Genomic DNA, 17,599 nt, shown 5'->3' on the forward strand with positions numbered 1-17,599 from the left:
TACAAAAATTATACAATTACATATGAATCCCGATTTAAATAAATAAAATAAATAAACAAAGAAAAATAAGGAGGAGGGGAGGAAGGTAAAGAGAATGGAACTGAGGGTAAGAAGTTTGAATGTTGGCAGAATGACTGGTAAGGGGAGAGAGTTGGTCGATATGATGGAGAAAAGGAAGGTTGATATATTGTGCATGCAAGAGACTAAATGGAAGGGGAGTAAGGCCAGGTGGATCAGAGGTGGATTCAAATTGTTCTATCATGGTGTGGATAGGAGGAGAAATGGAGTAGGGGTTATTCTGAAGGAACAGTATGTCAAGAGTGTTTTGGAGGTGAAAACAGTATCAGACAGAGTAATGATTATGAAGCTGGAAATTGAAGGTGTGCTGATGAATGTTGTTAGTGCATATGCCCCGCAAGTTGGGTGTGCAATAGATGAGAAAGAAGATTTTTGGAGTGAGTTGGATGAAGTGATGAACAGTGTACCCAAGGGACAGAAAGTGGTGGTTGGAGCGGATTTCAATGGACATGTTGGTGAAGGGAAAAAAGGAGACAAGCAGGTGATGAGTAGGTATGGTGCCAAGTAGAGGAATGAAGAAGGTCAGAGGATAGTGGATTTTGCCAAAAGGATGGACATGGCTGTGGTGAATACGTATTTTAAGAAGAGGGAGGAACATACGGTGGCATACAAGAGTGGAGGAAGATGTACACAGGTAGATTACATCCTATACAGGAGAGTCAATCTGAAGGAGATTGAAGACTGCAAAGTGGTGGCAGGGGAAAGTGTAGTTAAGCAGCATAGGATGTGGTCTGTAGGATGACATTGGAGATCAAGAAGAGGAAGAGAGTGAGGGTCAGAGCCAAGGATCAAATGGTGGAATTTGAAAAAGGAAGACTGCAAGGTTGAGTTTAGGGAGAAGGCGAGACAGGCACTGGGTGGTAGTGAAGAATTACCAGACAGCTGGGGCACTACAGCAGATGTAGTAAGGGTGACAGCAAAAAGGGTGCTTGGCATGACATCTGGACAGAGGAAGGAGGAAAAGGAAACCTGGTGGTGGAATGGGGAAATACAGGAGAGTATACAGAGGAAGAGGATGGCAAAGAAGAAGTGGGATAGTCAGAGAGATGCAGAAAATAGACAAAAGTACAAGGAGATAAGGCGCAAGGTGAAAAGAGAGGTGGCGAAGGCTAAAGAAAAGGAGTATGATGAGTTGTATGAGAGGTTGGACACTAAGGAGAGAGAAAAGGACCTGTACCGATTGGCTAGACAGAGGGACCGAGCTGGGAAAAACATGTGCAGCAGGTTAGGGTAATAAAGGATTAAGATGGAAACGTACTCACAAGCGAGGAGGGTGTGTTGACCCGATGGAAAGAGTACTTTGAAAGGCTTATAAATGAAGAGAATGAGAGAGAGAATAGTTTGGATGATGTGGAGATAGTGAATCAGGAAGTGCAATGGATTAGCAAGGAGGAAATAAGGACAGCTATGTAGAGGACGAAAAATGGAAAAGCCGTTGGTCCAGATGACATACTGTACCTGTGGAAGCATGGAGGTGTTTAGGAGAGATGGCAGTGGAGTTTTTAACAAGATTGTTTAACGGAATCTTGGAAAGTGAGAGGATGCCTGAGGAGTGGAGATGAAGTGTACTGGTGCCGATATTTAAGAATAAGGGGGATGTGCAGGACTGTAGTAACTGCAGGGGGATAAAATTGATGAGCCACAGCATGAAGTTATGGGAAAGAGTAGTGGAAGCTAGGTTAAGAAGTGAGGTGATGATCAGTGAGCAGCAGTATGGTTTCATGCCAAGAAAGAGCACCACAGATGCGATGTTTGCTTTGAGGGTGTTGATGGAGAAGTATAGAGAAGGCCAGAAAGAGTTGCATTGCGTCTTTGTGGACCTGGAGAAAGCATATGACAGGGTGCCTTGAGAGGAGCTGTGGTATTGTATGAGAAAGTCGGGAGTGGCAGAGAAGTTGTAAGAGTTGTACAGGATATGTACAAGGGAAGTGTGACTGTGGTGAGGTCTATGGTAGGAGTGATGGATGCATTCAAGGTGGAGGTGGAATTACATCAGGGATTGGCTCTGAGTCCTTTCTTATTTGCAATGGTGATAGACAGGTTGACAGACGAGATTAGACAGGAGTCCCCATGGACTATGATGTTTGCTGATGACATTGTGATCTGTAGCGATAGTAGGGAGCAGGTTGAGGAGACCCTGGAGAGATGGAGATATGCTCTAGAGAGGAGAGGAATGAAGGTCAGTAGGAACAAGACAGAATACATGTGTGTAAATGAGAGGGAGGTCAGTGGAATGGTGAGGATGCAAGTAGTAGAGCTGGCGAAGGTGGATGAGTTTAAATACTTGGGATCAACAGTACAGAGTAATGGGGATTGTGGAAGAAAGATGAAAAAGAGAGTGAAGGCAGGGTGGAATGGGTGGAGAAAAGTGTCAGGAGTGATTTGTAACAGACGGTTATCAGCAAGAGTGAAAGGGAAGGTCTACAGGACGGTAGTGAGACGAGCTATGTTATATGGGTTGGAGACAGTGGCACTGACCAGAAAGCAGGAGACAGAGCTGGAGGTAGCAGAGTTAAAGATGCTAAGATTTGCACTGGGAGTGACGAGGATGGATAGGATTAGAAATGAGTACATTAGAGGGTCAGCTCAAGTTGGACAGCTGGGAGACAAAGTCAGAGAGGTGAGATTGCGTTGGTTTGGACATGTGCAGAGAAGAGATGCTGGGTATATTGGGAGAAGGATGCTAAGGATAGAGCTGCCAGGGAAGAGAAAAATAGGAAGGCCTAAAAGAAGGTTTATGGATGTGGTGAGAGAGGACATGCAGGTGATGGGTGTAACAGAACAAGATGCAGGGGACAGAAAGATATGGAAGAAGATGATCCACTGTGGCGACCCCTAACGGGAACAGCCGAAAAAAGAAGAAGAAGATAGTGTATTTTAGTACTTGCCAGCATTGTTTTGGTGTACTGTGCATTCAATTGAAAATGCTCTAACCAAGACCTTTACTAGACCAATTATGAAGAGACTTAAGATTGTGTAGACCCCTCAAAACAATATGTATAGTTCACCTATAAAAATGTTCAAAAATAATAACAGTCTAACATATGAAAACATTAAGAGTGCATCTTGAGTTTGGCTAAGGACCACAGAGGAGGAGGTTATCTTTCACCACATTGTCCTCACTAACACAATTTTAACTTTCTCTTCTCCGTTGGTAACCTGTACGTTTAAGAATTTCATTAGCATAAAGAAAGCATAAAAGAGCATACATCTTCAGTCACATGACTATGGCCTAACTCTAAGTCTAGCGAGAAGAGAGGCCCCTAGAGAGATTCCCCAATAAAGGTGAAAAGGTGATTACTGAAAGTTGTGAGGATAATGTGCAAAATAAAAGCTAGCACTAATGAAGAAAAGTTATCAATAAACGACTTACACGGGAACAAAACCTCCATGTGATATCTGACTCACAAGTGGCCAAAAAGAGTCATGTGATCAGATCTGGAACACAATGTCAAGGTAACAGTTTCCCTCTTGCTTCAGTGCCTGTGGTTTAATTTATTGTCACTCCACAACAAAACATGCCTGTTGTAGACTAAGTTAAATTTAAATGAATTGTAGGAAAAGATAAACCCTCTGCCAGAATTCTCTCAAATTAAACGTTCACTTCAAATACATAGGGAACCCTAGAGAAGGCCAAAGGTATACATTAAACACCATCAAAGATTGAAGTTTTATGCATTTGGATAATGCAGAAATCAGATGCTGCTATCCTGGTGAGTGAAGCTTGTATAACAGAACTGTAGGGTTAGAACAGTGATATGATTCAGCCTTTAATTAAAGGAAGCCAAGGAGCTTGCTCTACTACTTCTGAAAATTAAACACGACCCATTTCCTGGTGTGCATTGCTTAGATGCTGTAATACAAACAGTTATTATCAGAGTGGGAAAAGAAAGCAGTACCTAGAATGAAAAAGTACCCAGGAAAAATTGAGAGATCCAAGTACCTTTGATTCCTATACGTGAACTGAACCTTGTAGCTGCCTGTCAAAAATGATCAGTGATCAGTGGCCATTGGGAGCTAAAGACACAGGGCACTCAAACTAATAAGAATTTCTCTTATTTTTCTTATTATTCTTTCCTCTTTGTAATCACCCCCCAAAGTCCACAATATATGCATTATATGTGTGTATATTTCTATGTGCATATTGCATGTTTTTTTTTCTGTTCAACATTATATTTTTGATGATTGTAACTTTGCTTTTAATTTTATCTACACTGGATTTACTGTACATGAGCTTCATAAGAATAAACAACTGATCTGAATTTACCTAGAATGTACACGTCCCACCTGAAACAGAACACACATTTCTTGAGTTTCCCTCTTTTATCTTGCTGCCCTACAGGGTGCATTTTTTCCAGAAAGGAAAATATAAAGTATTGCAATTTATAACGTGAATAGAGTTTTTACCACATCCTTAGTATGTGGATACTGTTGATACTACTCATAATTTATAACAGGAGAGTAGTGCTGTTTAACTGCCAAGACTAATAGCTTAGACTTTGTGACAGTTAAGGTCAGTTATGTTAGCTACATGATTGCATCAGAAATGTCTGTTATGCTTTATAGATTCAGAAAAAGGTGATTATTGCTACAATGTGGACACTTTGCCAAGTTAAAACTCTCAGACAAACAGTTACCAAATTTCTCTCATAAATTATTTGAAATGTATTAGATAGAAGTCATGCTCTTAAGCAAACATATTATTTTTTGTTACCATTATCACTGTTGCCTGTTCCAAAACAATTTACATCCTTTTATGTCTATAATTTCTACTACATAGTTACAAATCTTCATCCAAGGGAAATTCAGGTATTTATATACAGTACATGTAGCCAGCAGAAGCAATCTGATTCTCTTCCCCATCAAAACCTAATATGAGCATTAGTTTCTTTTTACAACTGACCCAGTTTTTTGTGGCATGCTTCTGTAAATTATTTACCTTTTAGCTTCTGCAATTTTATCTTGGTAATAACGATTCTGCTGGTGCAAAAAGGTCACAATCATCTGACATTCTAGGCAGAATAATTGGTTTCTGTTAAATACACTTGTGTTTACTAAATATATATTTACCCAGAGAGCATTTGAAATAGAATGCCAACATTATAACAAGAACAAATATCACAATCAAATTTATATAGTAGAACAATCAAACTACAGTTGATTAATTTATTCAAAATTCCTTTGACATTTAACTGAGCAACACTGGCAAATTGGAGCAGTTGTTATTAAACATCAGTGTTGACAGCAAGATAATTGTGGAATTTCTTCAGCTATGTATTTGTTTTTTCTTTTTGAACTCTTAAAATAGGTATACCATTAGTACTTGGAACATAAATGAATAAAAGCAAATGTGGCAGTGGGATTATGAGCTAAAAAAACAGGAGAAATACATAAAAAACAACTATGGAATGGCACTGTAGTGCAGGGGTTAAGCAGGCAGTGTGGTATGGTGGCTAAGGCTTTAGATTTCAAACCCTTAGATGTGGGTTTAAATCCTGCTACTGACACTGTGTGACCATGAGCAAGTCACTTCATCTGCCTGTGCTCCAATTGGAAAAACAATTCTTTCCTAAATGTTGCAAGTCACTTTGGATAAAGGAATTGACCCAATAACTAAATGTAAATGTATTGGTTAGCCTTGTATCTTCAGAGCGCCAGAGTCCCAAGTTTGAAACCCAGACCAAGCAGTGCTTGTGTGGAGTTTGCATATTCAGCATATGGTTCATATGGACTTTTCCTCTGGACACACCCTAAACATGTGTATATATATATTCCTTTCTCTGATTTATATTTGATTGCCAGCTCTCAATTGTCCATAAAGCATAATTAAATGTGTGCCAGGATACCCTGCAAGGAACTACTTCCTCATGCCAGGTTGTGTCCATGATCCAGGTCACCTGAGACCATATGCTGGGTAACTTGTGTTATATAATGGAATGATGAATGTATACTATATCCAGACATATACATACAATATACAGAAATCCCACTTACCATCATAGGCATCATCATAATTATGGAAATCTTTCCACATGAAATTTTGCAATGCGGCCATGGGGGTTTCAGTACTAAAAAAAATTAAGGATCAACAGAACAAATAGGAAAGAGAGGTCAACTTAAAACAGTATATTTGATTGGTATTAATATGCAATATTAGAAAACAATCAGATAACATGATTTCTTGATTCCAAAAATGCATTTTTTCCACAATAAGCATGTTGGTAATATTATATACCAATAAACTCATAAAAGTTCAAGATTGTGAAGTTGAATACAGAAGACTATTATATGAGAGTTAAATCACTGTTACTTGAATAGCAGTTATAGTCAGAAGTTATTTCTTCTGAACTTATTAACTTTGACAGTTCACTCTTCAGTGAAAACTCATCATGCATGCCCACATAAGCGTGCATCTAACAGACATGTCCTCAACCAAGTTTTTAGATTTCTCAAATGTTATAGCAATAAGAACGGCTTGTCGAATACCAAGCTCAGTATATTTTAGCCCATCCAAAAGTCTCTCAATTATGTGTCAAAAAGTGGGTGAAAACAACCATAGCCTTTCTATGTCAATTGACAGAATTGAAGTCAGTGATTGAAGTCAGTGATTGACCTGGCTAACAAAATGTTCACACACACAAAAAAGGAGTCAGCCGGTGCAAATTTAAGACTCTTCCATATATAAATGTTGAAACATTGGCAGGTTAACTTTGCAGCAGTGTTGGCAGATTCCCCCTTCACATTTGCAACGCATTGCTGCTTTGGATCAACTTTTCAACTCAGCTTTACTCATAGCTCTTCCAGGCAGATTATTTGTGAGTAAAACTACATGTGTGAAAGGGGTTTTTCTGACAGAAATGTTAACCTCCTCACTACTTTAACTAATTCTCTTGGTTCTTACAGCATTTAAAATTTAGTACAAGCTTTCTAACATTGCATTCATGCATGCTGATTAAATGATACAAATGAAACAATTTCTTAAAACTTGACCTATTATGTTTCTCTTACCACTACCTTAGAGCCCTTTAATTTGGATTACCGCTCCACTAACCTGGGCCCATCATCTTGGCTAATTTTAGGCAAAGCTCAAGGGTGTAGAGAGCTCCATGATACACTACTGCAGTGTGAGGTTATAGCCAACAACACACACATTATTTTATGAGATACTGTTTCTAGCTGCCGACTCTTTTGTGATAAAGGTCAGTTTAGTGCCTAATAGTCAGTAGGGAGTCGAGGACTCCATGACTCAAAGTCTTAGAATTCGACTGACACCCTCAGAGACAATGAGATGCAGCAACTGTTAATTCAAAGTTGGGTGGTATGTTCACTGGTTTGACGACACTTTGATGAAACTATCCCTTACAATTTGAATGTACTCTATTGTTGAAAATGTTTGTGTTAACAGATTTTTAGATAGCGGAAGCCTATATTCCAATATTTTCATTTGGAAAAATATCACTAAGACACTCTTAAACACTTGGCGGCACGGTGGCGCAGTGGGTAGTGCTGCTGCCTCGCAGTTAGGAGACACGGGTTTGCTTCCCAGGTCCTCCCTGCGTGAAGTTTGCGTGTTATCCCCGTGTCTGCGTGGGTTTCCTCCGGGTACTCCGGTTTCCTCCCACAGTCCAAAGACGTGCAGGTTAGGTGCACTGGCAATTCTAAATTGGCCCTAGTGTGTGCTGGGTGTGTGTGTGGATGTGTGCGTGTGTGTGTGCGCCCTGCAGTGGGCTGGCGCCCTGCCCAGGATTTGTTTCCTGCCTTGCGCCCTGTGTTGGCTGGGATTGGCTCCAGCAGACCCCTGTGACCCTGTAGTTAGGATATAGCGGGTTGGATAATGGATGGATGGACTCTTAAACACTTATGTTACAGTCTACCAGAGGTTTTTACATAATATAAACTACTGTATCTAAAACACCAATTACCTACTTGTTTAATACTTAATAAAATCAAGGTTTATATATTGTTGCAGTACAAAAGTAAATTCTGAATGAATTACATTTCCTTCTCACTGGAATCGGCATTTGTTGCATTAAATAAACACTGAAAACACACAGCAAAAATAAAATAAGGCAATTTTAAAAGAAAGATTAATTACCGACTGAAAAATTGAACTGTGTTTGGCTAGAAAGAGGAGAGATGGTGTAGGGGTATTTACACTCTTCTTGTCCACTTTCTTTATAAAGATTTTCATTTAACAATGGGAGCAAAACAATAGTGAAAAATCTTTTAAACCCTTTTAAAAAGCAAGTACACAAAACACAGTCATTTGAACCGCTGAGACACAAATGTCCATAATGCAATGTTCATCGGCTCTCTGTGCTGGAGAAACTTAAAATGTTTCACTGGTGCACACGCTATTAAATTTTTCTGATGAGGTTTTGATTTGGATATTGGGCTTTAGATACAAATATTTAAGAGATGTAACAACAAATTTTTGGTTAGAGAGATTACAAGTAGGATTTTTTTTACAGGTAACTAGTAAACACCAATGTATGAATAAACAGTGCTTGAAATGTTTGCAAAATAATGGGAAAGTTGAAAATGCAAAATAATTAACAGTTTTGCATCATTAAGTCCAGTTCAAAGACTGCAATACTGAATGAAACTAGAACTTGGCTTTCGACAGATGGACATGCACCCTCTTTGCCTCTCCCATGGAGACCCATACCATCATTGAGTTTTCCCCAATATAAGGCTAATATATTTTTTATCTGTTTCTATTTATTCAAGGATTCTCATTTGATGTCAGGCCACAAGTTATTTTCCTTTTTTTATATTGATAATGTAATTACCTCCTGGGCGGCACGGTGGCGCAGTGGGTAGCGCTGCTGCCTCGCAGTTGGGAGACCTGGGGACCTGGGTTCGCTTCCCGGGTCCTCCCTGCGTGGAGTTTGTATGTTCTCCCCGGAGCTCTGGTTTCCTCCCACAGTCCAAAGACATGCAGGTTACGTGGATTGGCGATTCTAAATTGGCCCTAGTGTGTGCTTGGTGTGTGGGTGTGTTTGTGTGTGTCCTGCAGTGGGTTGGCACCCTGCCCAGGATGGTTTCCTGCCTTGTGCCCTGTGTTGGCTGGGATTGGCTCCAGCAGACCCCCGTGACCCTGTGTTCGGATTCAGCGGGTTGGAAAATGGATGGATGGATAATTACCTCCTGCCTTATGCCCTGTGTTGGCTGGGATTGACTCCAGCAGACCCCCGTGACCCTGTGTTTGGATTCAGCGGGTTGGAAAATGGATGGATGGATGGATGGATGGATGTAATTACCAAATATTCCAACCATTGCTTTTGCTATTAATACCACAATTAGAAATAGGTTAAAAATGCAAAAAAAAAAAATTAAACACATACAATATATAGTAATATTTCTTTAGAACAATGCTTCTTGGAAGATCATTAGAGACAGGTGAAGATTCGATCTGCTTGTGATGTGCCCCAGCAGGAGGTGTTTATTACAGGACTGGGGCACTGCATGCTTGTTTTAGGAGGACAAAGACAGTTTTATCCAAGATGCTAATCTCTCTTCTAGGCTGCTTGCTTACCATAATAGTTAAAAGGTATGTTTAAATCTAATATATACCATACACATGTACTATTTTACTTTGGTATTATATTTGCATATTCATATTGAGTATGAACATACTCACACCATTTAACTTTGCTCTTGATTGGGCTGTGGGATTTTGTTCTTCTGATCTGCTTTCAGGTACGCCTTTTACAAAATTTCTTTTCTTCAAATGTTTTCAAGCCCTTTATCATTTCATGTTTTGGTATTCAAAAGCTATATGTGTACTCCAGCTTTAATTTTTTTGGTGGTCATGCCTCATGTGCAGAATATCAATGCGACTATCTTTTTTTTTTACATTATATACAGTACAATCCATGTTTCTAAACAGTATAATACTGTGCTTCATATGGTATTCTTAACAGGCTTATTGCGGAGTTCTGTATTCAAGTGATCAATAAGTAGCTCTGTGCACTGGTTAAAAGCATTATTGGCTATAATGGCATTAGTTTTAAAGTCATGTTTATACCTTCTTTTGTCTGAACCAAAGCAATTTAACTCCCTCACCTGTCCAGATTTATATCAACTATTACATGTGTCTCTTTTCTCATCTTTTGCCTACCCTCTCCACACACTTCCATAGCTTTTATCTTTTTCACATTGATCTTCTTACCATACCTCTAGCCTGTAGTGTGCACTTCGTTCAACATCCTTTGAAGCCCATCTTCAGAATTATATTGTCAGGGTGAAGTTCTTTCTCCACTCCACTTTTTCCTTTGTTTTTCTCAATAGCCATTGTTAAGGATGAATAGTGACTGAATGATGCACTGAGCGCTGGCTTTCTTTTGAAGCAACAACAACATACATCATTATTTATAGTACAGGACAAAATGGAGAACAAATTAAAAAGGCAATTCCCATAGAGAACTGAAAGTATTCCACTGAGTCTGAGATCAGAAATTTTGCAAGAATTTTACATAAACAACAGAAATAAAACTAATAAATGGCACGAAACAGTTGAAAAGACTGACCCACTCATTCAGTGTAGCAAAGGCTAGAATACCTATATCATAAGACCACCAAAATATATTTCAGATACATTCTTCTTGAACACAATGCTACAGCCAGTAATGGTGGCTTTTAATCTGGGAGGTTACAGGGACATTGTAAGCAAAGTGAAAATAAAGTGCAATTTTTATTAAATGTGGCTTTTTGCATGGAAATCATTGCGTGCCATCTGCTTCATTCTTGCTGGTAATTTGGATTTATTTCAGAGAATGTGTTATTATTCCTGAGTATGTGGTCATTATTTTGTATGTTGTTAGAACATCTGTGCCTGCTTGTGTGTTATTACCTGTACCGGGGGAAAGTTTGCTAGTTTATTCCATATAATTAGGTAAGGTGTTCAGGAAGAGATAACATTATCTGAAACATGGTATAACATTGAATAATACATGTTATCAAATTCACATCAGAGGGTTTAGAAAGACTGATGAAATCTTTAAACTTTCTTGAACAGATTTTCAGAAAAAATAACTATAAAACCACAGGTAAACATTTGGGTTACTGCTTAAATCTTTTTAGAGAAGAATTAATTTGAAACCTAGGTTAGTCTAAAACCAGGGGTGGGCAAAATACGGTCCGCGGGCCACATCTGGCCCGTTGGTCTTTTTAATCCGGCCCGCCGAAGATTGGTACAAAATTGCCCAAATCAAATCATATCATAATTATCACTGCATTCATTTGACCTTGTCCTGTAATGCCTGGCGTTCCACCAGGTGGCGCATTAGGCGCAGTGATACATTGACTTGATTTTGTGGAGCTCGGGTTACTCTCTGTTATTACTCTGCTACTGCTCTGAACCCATCTGCAACAATGAATGGGCCAAAGAAAAGAAAAGTCGACAGTGAGTGCCGAGTGTTTAATAAGGAATGGACAACTAAATACTTTTTCACTGAAGTCCGGTCAAAGGCTGTATGTCTTATTTGCCAAGAAACCGTTGCGGTTTTAAAGGAATACAACATCAGCCGTCACTTTTCCACCAAGCATGCTAATTACGCTAACAACCAGTCAACGCAAGAACGGACGGCTACCACTCAGAGGTTGGCAGCTAGTTTGCAGGCTCAGCAAAACACCTTTATCCGACAAACTGCCATCCAAGAATCAAGCACGAAGGCAAGTTATGTGCTGGCATTCAAATTAGCAAAGACCAGCAAGCATTTCTCCGAAAGGGAGTTTCTCAAAGAGTGCATGGTAGAGATAGCAGGTATTCTTCGAAATAAACCTTGTTATTTATTCTTTTATGGATGCATTATACAAGGCTCTATTTGATAATGTATAGACGTGTAAACTTTGAAACAACAAAGTTAAACAGAATTACTTGCTTTTTCGAGCAATGTGACCATAATAACACAAATTTATTTATGTTAAGTTAAATGTCATCTAGGCATCCAATGCAATTGAAGAATGCAAAAATTATTTTTAACAAGGCAAAGAAATACAAAAAAAAGATCATGGTGTGTTAAAAACCCCAAGATTCCCCATCGTTAGTCTAAAAAAATAGCAAAATTATAAAGGCATTATGGTCAAATCTAGTATTTGCTTTGATTATATTATGCCTTTAGGAAGAGCAAAAAGAGAAACATGTTGAATGGAGGAAATGAGGGAAAAAATACCATTAAATAAGCCAAAATTTCAGCAAGCAATTGCTGTATCATTCACCAAACCCAAAACTGAAACGTATAATCATAGTCGAAATAAGTAGCCGTAAAGTCTTAAACATGAATCAGAATAGGAACGCTACACTCACTCTCTCAATATATTGTTTTTGTAATGTCAGATGAACAGGAAATGCATGGCACTGAGCATTTACCATTGCAATGATAACATCATGCACTACAAACAATGATGGGAAACAAGGCATGATGGTAGATTTAATCACTGGTCAAACAATTTAATGTCACACAGATTATATAAATTTAATAGGACTGGGTATGACTGCTTACATATTTCACACAGTTTCATGCATTTTTATCAAATATTTTATGTTACTCTAACACTGCTTTGCAGAATCCAAGATGGCTGATAAAACTATGCAGAACAGTGACATGGCTAAGTGTATCTATTTATGTCATCACAGAGGCAAATTTCTTTACAAAAGGAAGGCTGTGAAGAAGATAAGATTTTCAGTTTTCTCATTATATTTGAATTTGAAGTGTTTTTTCTGTACATTATATTTTCTTTTTTACTCATTAAAAATTATTTTAGCAGGCATTTACTATTTGCATGTAGGGCCAGATATACAAAGGAAGTCCTGGCAGGCTCTACTAGAAAACATCCAGTCTAGTTCCTTTTTTCAGGTTTTCTAAAAGGGCCATAAAATTGTGACAGACACAGCAGTAATGACAGAGGTTCGCTAATAACATGAATATAAATTGTTGATAACATTTAAACTTCTACTGCACCATAAGTGAGATGTAAGGCACCTTAACATGTTATCAAGTTGAATGACATATGCTGAAACAAGTAAGTGAAATCACTTGTGTTTCTATAAAAACAACTTTTCATAAAAACATAACAGTACCTGTTACTCAGAATGCAGTATGCAATATGAAAAACAGAACAATTTAAGTTGAGTTAATCTAGAAGGTGTTCCTTTTCAATGGCCATTTTTAAAACAAAATCAATTAAAAGTATAGACAGCAAAGTGTGAAATAATTATCAAAATAAAAATGATCAGTTTTATATATGTTTTATTGTTTTTGTATAAAAAATGTATTTATTTGAATTAACTCACATATTCTAACTTCAAGAATTTGAATGTATCTGTGTGCAGTACTGTATACTATTTCTACTATTTTCACAAAGTGTTTTTCTGTTTTGTTTGTACTTTCCCTGTTTTGTTTAAATTTTGGTGCTCATGATATCACAAGTTGGTAACAGAAGGCCACTGACAAGCAAAGGCTCCCCAACATAACTTTGCTACTGTCAGGAAGATGCTATGTTGTCATTGTAACTGGAATATTTTGGAAACAACAAATAAGTAAATAAATACAAAAAATGTTTTAATTATAGAAAAAGACAATTGATAGAAGTTTATGTTCCGAAGAATAAGCTTGAATCTTATATTTTACCAGGAACAAAATGAACAAATAAAAATATTTTTACTGGAAGAAACATGAAAACAAAAGCCCCAGAGTAAAACAAGAGAAAGAAGAGTGATGTATTTTATTAAATGGAAAAAAAACAAACAAAGCAAACATTTTGTGTATTGCAGTGAAAAGAAGAAAAGAAGCTTTTGTGTGAAGAGAAAACAACTTAGAAAGAGCATGTTGATGATTAACCAGGAGATGTATGCACAGCAGAAAGAAGCTGAAACACTAAAGCAGAAGGAGTAGAGTGGTTTGCTTGGATTTATCAAGCAACAAAGAATTCAAGCATGACAGATATATGTTTTTCAAATATTTAAGTAAAAAAGTAGCTTTACTTTGTAAGAATTTTGGGTTAGGATTCATTGACTTTGGCCCGTTTATTATTGTTTTTACTTTGGCAGGAATAGAGCAGCAAATAGGAGAATTTGTCAGAAATGTTGAAGAGTTGTCACTACTGCATACTGTAGTTTGTTGTGCAGAGAGCTGGTATGGCATGAAATGTTCAACATTTATGGTACATTGATTAGTATCAAAGACAAAATTGTGCCTGAACTAGTTTTTTTATTATTAAAAGAAATGTTTTGGCATCATGAAACATTTTAATTTATAATCACATTTTATGAAATTCAAGGTAAGAGAAGACACGGGCACATGAACATACAACTTAAAAACATTTGAAAAATTTAAATATGTTCTGCATTCTAAGAATACTTACAGATTAGCATCTACTGGGTAATCTTTGAGTACTGAGAAAAGCGCTATATAAATGTAATGAATTATTAATTCATATATCTTACTATTTCAGTATTTGTGAGCAGTTACACACTACAGCCAAATAATTATTTAATATATAATGAATATTACCTAGCTATTTGAAATCACAGGGATACCATAACATCTGAGCATAACTTATTTGCGATGAAGAAACATTTTCTTGCCGACTGTGATAATCTATATATATATATATAATCGTTAATGTGTGTGTGTATGTGTGTGTGTGTATGTTCAGGCATCACTTCTGAACAGCTAGAGCGATTTTCATGAAACTTGGTACACGTTTCTCATTGGTCAACTAAAAATACTGTAGGGTGAAATCAACCCTAACCCACCCCCTTCTGGGTGGAGGGGGGGAGGTGATCTTGCAGTCTTGTATGCATGTTATCATCCATTTCACACTCGAAACAACCACCAGAGGCGAACTGGAGATGACTGCCAGCATTCTTTATGTTTGAGCACCACCGCACCCCTGTTGCTTTTGAAATTAAGTAGAGTTGGCCGGTTCTGAGCGTCAACTGGATGATAACATACAGTATATACAAGACCGCAAGACAAGCACATTACTGAGTCTTCATTGTTTGTTAATTTATTTTTAAAGTTTTGTTTTTTTTTTAATTATATTTTTCTCAAACAATTAAAAAAAAAAACACTTTATTTTCCTCCTGAGCAACCCTGGGTATTTCAGCGAGTTATAGTACTAGCTAGTACATAATATTAAATAATTAAACTTAGTACTTTGCTTGGCAGGAACTTCAAGTATAGGGCCTTGAACTCTGAGCTGATAAACCTACTAATGTTTTTTGGTCTCACATTTAAATAATGGAGGCTTATTATATTACCATGTAGACCTGCTGATGAGGCTGCTTTTGTTGGTGTTTAGTAATTGTATCAATTTTGATTGGTTGTTACAAAATGTTTCTCCTTCCTTTGTCCCTTCTTGGTGCCTTGCATTTGAACCTGTCATCTTGATTAACTTGCCTGTCCTGGCTGTTGCTCTGCTCTCTGTAATGTGCTGTGGAATACCCAAGAAGCAGCAGGTTAATGAATTTATTCAAGAATAAATGTAGTACTAGGGTGTTGTACCGTGTTAGCCATTATGAATGTAGAGAAAAGCCAAGCAAAATGACACCTTTTATTGGCTAACTAGAAAGATTACAATATGCAAGCTTTCGAGGCAACTCAGGCCCCTTCTTCAGGCAAGATGTAATCTTGCATATTGTAATCTTTCTAGTTAGCCAATAAAAGGTGTCATTTTGCTTGGCTTTTCTCTACATTCAAGAATAAATGTAATCCATGTAGAAGTGTTGGATCTGTACTGAAATTTTGACTTCGTTATCATGAGATAAAAACATTAACATGACACTTGTAGATAATAAATCATAAAGTTAAAATTCTTGTATGTAATACTGAGACATACTGTCTTAATTACATTTTAAATGTTATTTTGTAAATCATTACTGACATGGTGTCCTCACACACATTTTACTTAATCTACAGATGAGTCTGCCAAGGGAGGTCTGCAGCCAGACCATTCTCTGATTTTGTCTTCACAAGATCAAATGTTTCCTTAATTTTAACAAGGAGTGTCTAGCCAGATATGAAGGTAGCTTTCCTGTTGAAGAACAGAATGAAGGATAATCCTTTCCCTCTCTGTCCCATTGGTACTGTTAGAAGCCAAGCATAGCTTTCAAATTGACTAATTCCTGGCTGCTGTATCAGAAAGAAGGGAGAAAAACAATGCATTATAGAAAATAATTTTGTCCTAAACAAGACCTCATATTTTAAATTTTGACCTGCATCACACTCGCAAAAAACATTTTATACTCACCAACTACATAGATTTTTGAAGCAGAGATTTAACAGAGAGCACACACCATGTAATATAAAGAACTAAACCAAATTCACAAGTTGTCCATTTCATACTTTAACAGTGTATATACAAGCATAGATAGCAAGTGCCTGAGGAAACTAAAGAAACTTGGATTTTAATACCCTACCATTAAATATAATTTGACACATTTCATGGAAACATTTTTAATTGCCCAAATAAAGTTTGCTTCAATGGTGCTGAAATAAGAAAAAGTTGTTAAAACGAGCTAAGAACCCAGAGAGTGTCTACACCTAAACTGAAGAGCCCACTAATTTCACAAGGAGATGCTTAGAACCAGAATCACATAAGTGAAACTTCTGTCCAGAATGTATGAGAAGGAGTATGGAAAAAAATGGTTCAATGGGATATGTGCAATTGTTGAAATTCTAGTAAATGAAAGAAAAAACATGCATTTGTCAATTTACTAAACACACATACTGTGTGAGCAGGGGCATCCATAGGCAAAAAAATTTAAATTATGTGTGAAAAATAATCAGTTAACATATATAAATTGAACTATCAATTATAAGATAACTCTGGGATCACAGGTCAGTTGTCTCTAATAAGTATAGGTAATTATTGAAAAAAAAATGTGTATACTATGTACAACTGCAGTTTTCACTTATTCAGTCAGGTTTTTCCAAACAATAAAGAGTTAGTAGATGAGTTGGAAAACCTTAACTATTTATATATATATATATATATATATATATATATATATATATATATATATATATATATATATATATATATATATATATATATATATATATATATATATATATATATATATATATATATATATACATATGTGTTTATTTTCTTACATGTTTTCTTCTGCTTTTTCTGATTCTCTTTCAGCACAGCTTCTCTGAGATTGTAAGGCAATTGGCAATCAGTGAGTTGCTTTGCATTATTCATTTTGTAAAGTGTCTGTGTTTCCATGACTACACAAGGTTCTCTTGATTTGATCCAAAAAGCATTGCTCTTTCTACTTTCAACGCTATACAATATAGTCCAACCTTTAATTTTCTCTGATATGGAACCACTTCTTTTCAGTGGATAAAACTAATTCCATACATAAAAAATGCTTCAGTGCATAAATAAAATCAATTAGTAATTATTGTCAATGCAGTGATCACTGGGATGCTTCTGTTTTGTTTTCTTAATCTTTAAATTAAACAGGCCTTTTCATTGTAAGAGATTATAAATGTCCAAGATA

The sequence above is a fragment of the Erpetoichthys calabaricus genome, chromosome 9, assembly GCF_900747795.2.
Source record: "Erpetoichthys calabaricus chromosome 9, fErpCal1.3, whole genome shotgun sequence".
Classification (NCBI taxonomy): domain Eukaryota; kingdom Metazoa; phylum Chordata; class Cladistia; order Polypteriformes; family Polypteridae; genus Erpetoichthys; species Erpetoichthys calabaricus.